The 7,963-nt window shown below is 36.4% G+C and overlaps 1 non-coding gene across 1 annotated transcript; it reads left to right on the top strand.

The window, feature by feature from the left end:
• Nucleotides 1-6,987: 6,987 nt before the first annotated feature.
• LOC141670062 (small nucleolar RNA R71) lies at nucleotides 6,988-7,094 on the top strand. Its single transcript, XR_012554311.1, has one exon. It is a non-coding gene; the product is annotated as a small nucleolar RNA R71 (small nucleolar RNA).
• The last annotated feature ends 869 nt before the right edge of the window (nucleotides 7,095-7,963 follow it).

The raw sequence follows: 7,963 nt of genomic DNA, 5'->3' as shown, positions 1-7,963 counted from the left end.
GCAAGCAATTAAGAGTTAATCAAGGAGGTTAGGGATGATGATGTCATCAAACCAACAAGAAGAGGACAAGTGTGGGAGAGTGACATCACATGATGACCTAAGCATGACATAAGGGAATGAGGTGTGGTTGATTAATAACCACACAATTTTTTATGGTTAAAAAGGTAATTAATCAAAACAAAACAAATCCACCAAGTCAAACAACAATTCATTTTCACCAAAAACACAAAGCTATTTCACCTTCTTCATCAAAAGCTCTCGGCTTCTTTTCTTTTTCAAAGAAAGAAAATTCAAAATCCTAGTTCCAAGCTTTGTTAATTAGCAAGGTAATTATCTAAGACTCCTTATGCATAGATATAGCTATCCTATAAGTTTGAGCTTCTAATTCATCCACAATCTCTTCCTAAAAATCATGGAAGAAGATGGTGAATAGTGTTTTTCAAGAACTAAAATTTTTGTTCTTGAGTTTTTGTTTAGATTAAGCTTGGATAAGGACTTTTAAGGGTGATTCCAAGCTAATTACTTGATTCTCCACTCTCCAAGGAAGGTATAACCCCTCCAAACCCTAACTTTACTTGAGTATTAGGTTTAGTTTTGTTGTTATAATAAATGAGAGGCTTGATTGTTGTGTATGTAGAGGTTAGTTGGCTTTGTGATGTTTTGGAGTTGTAATTCTTGGAGTATTGATTAATGAACTTAAGTATAGTTTAAATTCATGTTTGAGAATAGTATAAATTGATAATATTGAGTTGTTGGGGCTGTTATGGTGAATTATGGATGGAGGTTGGTTGGGATGTCGATTGTGGGTTGGTTGTGGGTTGATTTGAAGTGGTATAAATTTGGGTAATCGCGTAAACATAGTCGTCGTAATGCCCGATTTACTTTAGACTGTTTTTGTTCTTAACATTAGGACCCGTGAACTCACTGCTAGGTTTTGACCATTGCCATTATTAGATAGTTCATGTTACGAGCTTCGTTTTGATATGTGGTTCGTTTGAATCCGATGTACGGTTTAGGAGAAACGACCCGTTTAAGTAACGGCATTTCGCGAACGAACCATTACCCCTCGCCTTACTTTGAAACATAGGTTAAAGACCTAAAAGGACTAATTGGAATATGAAACATTTATATAAAGTGTATTAGGCAGTTGGTAAGGCACTCGCGAAAGAATCGCCTTAAAACTCTTAATGGTTAATTTATTAAAAATGGTGGAGTCGAGGGTACTCGAGCGACTTAAGAGAATCATTAAGCGCAAAGTGACCGTTAGAGTCTAAATTGGTTAAAGTATAGATTTATAAGTGACTTTGGTTTAATTCCAACTTATGTTGTTTATAGGTTACCAGACTCGTCCCAAGCCATTTATAACCCCAGTCGCTCAGGCAAGTTTTCAACCCGTTATACTGTTGTTGTGATGTATATATGTATATGCATTATCTTGTGATAGATACATGTTGGTTAATTAGCAAATTTTGTGATATATTGAAGCATGCTGATATGGTATATATATGCATGTCTGTTTCGTAATCTTGATATATATCTATTGAATCAAATGCTTACTAGTTGCATAATACCTATGCTAGAGATAAGCAGTAGTTGCGTATACCCTGAGTATAGGGGACCCAAAGGTGAACATTTTCTAAAACCGGGAGTCGATGTTCCCGAGTATAATATATATATAGTTTTCAAAACTATTAATCGAATAAGGTTTATTCGATAACTTTATATTATTTAATGAATATTAATTGAATATTCATTTGAGGACTTAAGACTCCTTTTATTTTATTTAATGAATATTATCTTGAATATTCATTCGAGGACTTATGACTCCGCTTATTTATTTAATGAATATTACTTTGAATATTCATTTGAGGACTTAAGACTCCTTTTATTTTATTTAATAAATATTATCTTGAATATTCATTCGAGGACTTATGACTCCGCTTATTTATTTAATGAATATTACTTTGAATATTCATTTGAGGACTTAAGACTCCTTTTATTTTATTTAATGAATATTATCTTGAATATTCGTTCGAGGACTTATGACTCCGTTTATTCTATTTAATGAATATTATTTTGAATATTCATTCAAGGACTTATGACTCCGTTTATTCTATTTAATGAATATTATTTGAATATTCATTTGAGGACTTATGACTCCGATTATTTACTAATTAATATTCTTTATTTTATTAAAGAATAATGTGTCGATAATCAAACTTATTTTTTATTATTCAAATAAAGATAGTACTTTCGTATAAGTATATCTTTGGTTATTTAATATTTATTTCAAGTATGAGTTTAAAACTTCTACTTCAAATTATTTTTATAAAGATTATTCTTTATGTGATTATTATTTAAATAATAATATTCGGATATTTTCTAATATATCGGGAATGATTTATTTCATTAAATCAGCATTACTCCAAACACTCTTTAAAGTGTTTTCGAGTCTTCAAAATGATTTTTAAAAGTTAGAGCGGATCCCAAAACTCATTTTTATATTTAAGATCTTCCTTTTAAAGGGGATTTAAATATTCGCTCAAAACCTGAGGGATCCGGCTCTGTGGTGTATTTTATATTCGCAACGAGGTTGCTGCTTTGGTAAATGAATTGATTACTTACCCAACGTTCGGGAAGTAAGTCCATCTATTGAGTCGACATAAGCAACATGGACTCAATGGGCGTCCATGAAAGTATAAGTGGCTCAGTGGGAGTCCATCAAATGCGTAAGTGGCTGAGTGGCAGTCCAGCATAAGGTCCTGTTGCGACCAGGGTGATGACCAATGGGGAATTCGTCCATCTACTAGTAGAAAATGTTACTTATTGGTATCTTTGCCTGATCAGCAAGATATCGGGTTTATACCAACATTCTTTTCCTTACCAAAATTCATTGGATGTTACAAACTCTGTTCATACTTTACATAACAGAGGTTTCTAGGAAATGTATAAAAGATATATAGGTGTATATATATATCGGGACTTAATGAAGTATCTCGTAACTTCATTATTTATAATGATATTTCAAGGATTGAATCTATTCAAGTCTTATCTTGTAGTCTCATCTGGGTGATGAACTTTTGAATCTGATTATAACTTGAACGGTGGTAGTTCAAGTAGTATTTGGATATAAGTATATTGGAGTATCTTGTAACTTCATCTTTTAAACTTATATCTAGTAAATGATTATCTTGTGCATGTCAAAGATTTTCAGAAAAACGTTGAGACAAGATTAGATATATGAGATCACCTTGCAACGATATTTTTATACAGTTATAAATTGGAAATCTGTGTATATTATACATGTCAGAGGATTTCAAAGATTGTGAAAAGTATATATGTATATATATACTGAATATTTTGCGACTTGGTCGCGTTAAGATATCAGCTTAGTTCATTTCTTCTTGACCAAGACTTTCATGAGTACTATGAGAATGCTCATATATTGTTAATTATTATACATATTATTTTGGTGGGCTTGTTGCTCACCCTTGTTTTCTTCTTTCATCACACAACATCAGATATACAAGATGAACAGGACCAAGCTCCCAATTCGCGAGCGGATAGGAAACGTTCCACAGTTTCCTATAGACGTTGATGTCGCTGTAGCTGAGGTAGGAACTACCAATAGGCTAGGCTTTCAACTCTTGATGTACCAAACTTATGTATCTTTATGAATAGTAATAATGGCAAAGAAATGTAAATTTATTCAAAAACCCTTTTAAGGTGTAATGGCATATAATTGTGGAATAAAATGACTCGTGTTATTTTTGGATATTCATCTCTGAGACTATAACTTGTGTTGTGTGTGTTTATTGTGGGGTCACAGTACAGAGTAGTTGATTGTTTATTAAGATTGGGTGTTATTAAGGGAAATGGAACTCGTGACAACCCGGATCCCCGACCCCGGATTTTGGGGTGTTACAGAAACAATCAAAAGTTTATAAACAGAATAGACAATAAACGCATTATGACTCACAACACCTCCTTTCTACTAGAGTTATACAAGGATTCACACTATTTTTGAACACATAATAAAGATGCTTATTTGACCGTACAATGAATGAGGTCCCAAAAGACTTATGCAATAATACCCATGTAGCGAGCGTTAGGTTAGCAGATCCCAGACCATAAAAGCCTTAGGTCACTAGGCACAAAGTCCCCTAGAATTTAATAACCCGAGTATTAAAGAGCTCACTCTTGATCAATTATGCATAAACACATACTTTTTTCTTTCTTTTTTCTTCCTTTTTTTCTCTTTTCGTTCTTTTTTTTCAATAATTTCTGAATGAGTGCATTTCGCTCCATCTCATTCAACCCTAGACTACTCATAAAAATATGAGTCGGCTACTAGCCATTTGACGCCTAGCCTTACAACAACTAGCAATGAAATCCAAGTTTTTCTCCAGATAAAAAAAATCAGTGTTTTTACGTCATTACGAGAATATCACAAATTCAAAATATAACCAAGTGATTAAATCTCAACAACAAACAAGTATGATCATGATCTAGATCAAAAACAACCCTATAAGACTTGTGAAAATATTTGTTTCTGGCATGCAAATCAATTCATTAAGACTTAAACATCCCTCTATTCGTCATCACCACACTCAAATCAACATCAACTTAATAAATATCATAGTTCATCTTAAGGGATCATGCTAAATATGCATGCAAATGCAACTATATGAAATCACATAAAAACAAACAAATATGTCCTAAATGAACAAATCATGCAAAAATATGAATGAACTACAACTAAACATGTAATATGAATCTATATGAATCTATATGGACACACACACTACTCATCCTTACATTATCACCCCCAAACTTAAAATTTTTAATGTCCTCATTGAAGGTAATAATAAGGATTTTAGGCATACCTAATTAGCGGGAGAGTCATCCTTGTCGGGTGGAGGATCAGGTGGCCAATCAACCTCGCGACCAGTGTCTGGGACAATAGTACCGAAAGCGTGTGTCAAATCTTCAGCAAAATGATGGTGAATGTCGTGCATGGCCTCCATACGCCTAGTCACTCGCCTGTACTGCTCATCACCAACACCAGTCCTATCAACTACCTGTGGCGCATGAGAAGAACCTTCTGTAGGCACTGGAAGATCCGTCCAGCCACTCTCTACATCATCAAAAATATATCCCAACCCCTTATCATGGGGTGCACCTAAGAATGAATAACTCAAGTGATCTGGTTTTCGGTTAAGCTCAAGTATGGGAGCTTCTTGAGTAAATGGTTCAAAACGCTCTTGAGAAATTTTCAGCTCTGCTAACCCAAGAGAATCGAATGGCATATCCAACTTTCTCTTCCACGGAGGTGCATTCAAAACATGTAGTTGCTCTACTTTAAAGCACTCCTCTTTAGCTGTGGGTAACTTTATTTCCTTGAACACATTAAAAGTGACCTTTTGATCGTGAACCTTCATCGAAAGCTCTCCTTTTTGCACATCGATCATAGTTCGGCCAGTCGCTAAGAATGGTCTTCCCAAGATAATGGGAATCCTCTTATCTTCCTCGAAATCAAGAATTACAAAGTCAGCAGGGAAGATGAGTTTATCCACCTTGACCAAGACATCCTCCACTATACCTCGTGGATAAGCGATGGAACGGTCAGCTAGTTGTAATGACATGTATGTTGGTTTCGGATCAGGCAGACCAAGCTTCTTGAAGATAGATATGGGCATCAGATTGATGCTAGCTCCTAAATCACATAAACATTTGTCGGACTACAAGTTTCTGATGGTGCAAGGAATAGTGAAGCTTCCAGGATCTTTAAGCTTCGGAGGCAACTTCTGTTGCAGCACAGCACTGCATTCCTCCGTTAAAGCAACAGTCTCTAAGTCATCGAGCTTCACTTTCTGAGAGAGAATACCTTTCATAAACCTCGCATAGCTAGGCATCTGTTCAAGAGCTTCAGTGAAAAGTATGTTGATATGAAGTTTCTTGAACACCTCCAAAACCTTCTCAAACTGCTTATCCAGCTTTTTCTTCTGCAGCCTCTTTGGAAAAGGAGGTGGAGGATAGATCTGTTTCTCCCTTGTATTACCTTCAGGAGGAGTGTGTTCCACAGTAATCTTCCTTGGTTCCACCTCTACTTCCTTCTGCACATCTTCTTCAGCCACAACTGCATTTTCTGAAACTTGAGATTTTTCAGGCTCTTCGTCTTGCTGAACTTGGGGGCTTGCGACTTTTCCAGACCTTAAGGTGATGGCGTTCACCTGTTCTTCAACTTCTCTCTTGACTGGATTTGTTTCTGTATCACTAGAAAGCGTTCCCGGTGGTCGATTCAATAAGGCATTAGAAATTTGCCCTATTTGGTTCTCCAGAGTCTTGATAGAAATAGCCTGGCTTTGGCATATAAAAGCCTAGTTTTTGCACATAAGCCTCAACTCCTCCAATTCAGATTTTTCATTCGAAGATAGACCTGTATCCTGATTTTGTTGTTGAATTTGGAGTTGTAAACCAGGAGGGTTGAATAGCTTATTTCCAAACTGCTGGAATGGCTGTTGTATCGCATTCTGATTGTTGTTCCAACTGAAGTTAGGATGATTCCAGTTGTCAGGATAATAAGTGGCAGGAACTGGCTGCTGCGATCTCTGAAAGTTGCTCACAAACTGAGCTGAGTCACTAGATATAGCGCATTGCTCCATCACATGCGGACCTGCACACAGTTCACAAACACTAATTATCTGCTTAACACCATAGTTAGCCAGAGAATCAATCTTCATAGACAACGCCTTTAGTTGAGCAATGATAGCCGTAGCTGTATCCACTTCAAGAACTCCTGCTACCTTGCCCTGTGGACATCTCTGGGTTGGATACTGATATTCATTAGCAGCCATCAGTTCAATTAGATCATAAGCTTCCTCATAGCTCTTTGCCCATAATGTTCCGCCTGATGCTGCATCGAGCATGGGTCTGGACTGTGCTCCCAAACCATTATAGAAACAATTGATGATCATCCAATCAGGCATTCCATGATGAGGACACTTCCTAAGCATCTCCTTATAACGCTCCCAAGCTTCACACAAAGATTCTCCCATTTGCTGCGCAAATTGAGTAAGAGAATTCCTCATTGCAGCTGTCTTTGCCATAGGGAAGAATTTAGTAAGAAACTTCTGAGCAAGATCTTCCCAAGTAGTAATCGAACCAGCTGGTAGAAAGTGTAACCAGCTCTTAGCCTTGTCCCTTAGAGAGAATGGGAACAGTCTCAGCTTCACAGCATCTTCAGAAACACCGTTGAACTTGAAGGTGTCGCAGATCTCAAGGAAATCCCTAATGTGCATATTAGGATCTTCCGTTGAAGAACCCCCAAACTGGATTGAATTCTGCACCCATTGAATTATGTCAGGCTTGATCTCAAAGGTATTAGTTGTGATAGCTGGCCGGACAATGCTAGATTGAATGTCATTGATCTTGGGTTAAGAAAAATCCATTAAGGCTCTCATTCGTGCTGTTGGATCTCCCATTGTACTGAGTACCTGAAACACAAACAAATAAACCGTGAGAGTAAAAGAGTCCGAGTCAGTGAACTTTAACGACCACTGATGACAAGCACATAAACTATATATTAACACCGAGTCCCCGGCAGCGGCGCCAAAAACTTGTTAGGGCGAAAAACACGCGCTAATATTCACGCAAGTATACGCGTTCGCAAGTAGTATAAGATATAAATCAGATTCGTTCCCACAGAGACTGGTTTAGGTTAAGTTCAATTTATGCACCTATGCAACAATGGATGGTTATCGCTCAATGCTAAGACAAATAACAAATTGGGTTTTTATTAAACTAAGAGATTATACTAAATAACATTAACTAAGAGAATTATGGTTGAATTACTATATATGACAAACATGGGATCCTAACTTCATTACTACTTCATTCAATAGCCTTTTTATTCTTAACCTTAGCATGTGATGGTGATGACACTAATCAGAGAACACGAAAC

The sequence above is a fragment of the Apium graveolens genome, chromosome 6 (assembly GCF_009905375.1).
Source record: "Apium graveolens cultivar Ventura chromosome 6, ASM990537v1, whole genome shotgun sequence".
Classification (NCBI taxonomy): Eukaryota; Viridiplantae; Streptophyta; class Magnoliopsida; order Apiales; family Apiaceae; genus Apium; species Apium graveolens.
Note: the sequence above shows the minus strand (reverse complement) of the source record. Positions and strands in the feature narration are given on the sequence as shown.